We start from the raw sequence: 1422 nt of genomic DNA on the forward strand, positions 1-1422 counted from the left end.
CCTCAGTGGGGAAGAGGACGCTCGGGAAGGGAGACAGTGACATTTTTGCGCTGCATTTCATAAGCAGTTCTGGCCCCAAGGCAATGCTGCAGCCAATTTTTTTTTCTCTGCTGTTTGGACCACTGATCCGCAAAACCACCTTGTTTCTTGCTTCCTTCCTACTCCCCACCCACACTTTTGGGTATCTTTTAGCACACGTATTCCCATGGCACAGGTTACGCCTGTTTTAGACTTTCTTACCATCTCTGCAGCAGTAAAAGATGTCAGGGAACCTCCTGATCTAGCTCTGATGGCCAGAGGCGAGAATGTGTCTGTAGTAACCTGGGTGTTGTCCCAGGCTCTGCTGGATAAATGCTGGCGAGTATTTCACCGTCACACTTTTAAACACTTGGTTGAGAATTTGCATTTGAGAATCTGCGTTGAAAGCAGACGTTAGCCCAGAAATCATGAGATTTACTGTGCCGTTCTGCACTGTCGTTATGAACAATGGAATACTAGTGGGTTTCTGTATAATTTTCGTACAAATTTACACAAAGATGCCTGTCATCTGCAGCCTTACTGGGCAACTGCCATCTTTATGGAAGGCAGGTCAGGGACTGTAGCAGAATTCAGGCCTTAGTTCTCCATGGTCCTTGGCTTCTGCTGACATTGGCATCCGCGGTGCAGCTCAGCACCAGCTTGGTTCAAGTCTTGCACCTCAGGTTGCTGCCTATGCGGTGCGGTACAACTCCTTCAGTAGCATGGGCCTCTAAACCCACTTCAGGAGCGACACTTACATCGCCTAGCAGCTGAACGTGGTTTACGAGCATCAGAAAACCGTTTCTGTCTCAGCAGCATAGAGTGGTGACGCCGCAGCACAAAACAGATGAAGGTGGCAGGGGCTATTCACGCATGGGACACCTAACCCAGGCTCTCCCAAAGCGTTGCCTCTTTGCCATTACTGAGGCTTTTTGTATTCTGAACATTCAGCTCTCTGTACTGCAGTGAAATCCGATGGTTGGGGGGAAATACCCAGTTCTGTCCAGGTAGTGCCTGAATCTGTTCACACCCTGTTTTGTGACAGAGTTCTTAAACAGACTTCCTATTGCTGCAGTTGATTTCTTTTTTCCCTTGCAGTAGTCACAACCTGCTTTCACGAGCAGTTATTCTGAGCAGTTGCCCCCAGCTCACCAGAGTGCAGCCTACATATGCGCTGATAAATTCCTTCTCTGTGGTTATTTACAGTGTTAATAAATTAAACTGAAAAGCAGCACCCCCCTAGCAAGAAACGTCTGGCATATACTCCCACTGCGTTTCAATAAAACGGCATCGACACAAAAGCCTAAATAAAAATGTGACTATGTGGGTCACCTGCCCCTGTTTCAAAGCAGAAGATGCTACTTTACCAGGCAGAGTAGTCAGATTAGATGCTACCAATACACT

The sequence above is a fragment of the Phaethon lepturus genome, unplaced genomic scaffold, assembly GCF_000687285.1.
Source record: "Phaethon lepturus isolate BGI_N335 unplaced genomic scaffold, ASM68728v1 scaffold12299, whole genome shotgun sequence".
In the NCBI taxonomy this organism is placed as follows: Eukaryota; Metazoa; Chordata; class Aves; order Phaethontiformes; family Phaethontidae; genus Phaethon; species Phaethon lepturus.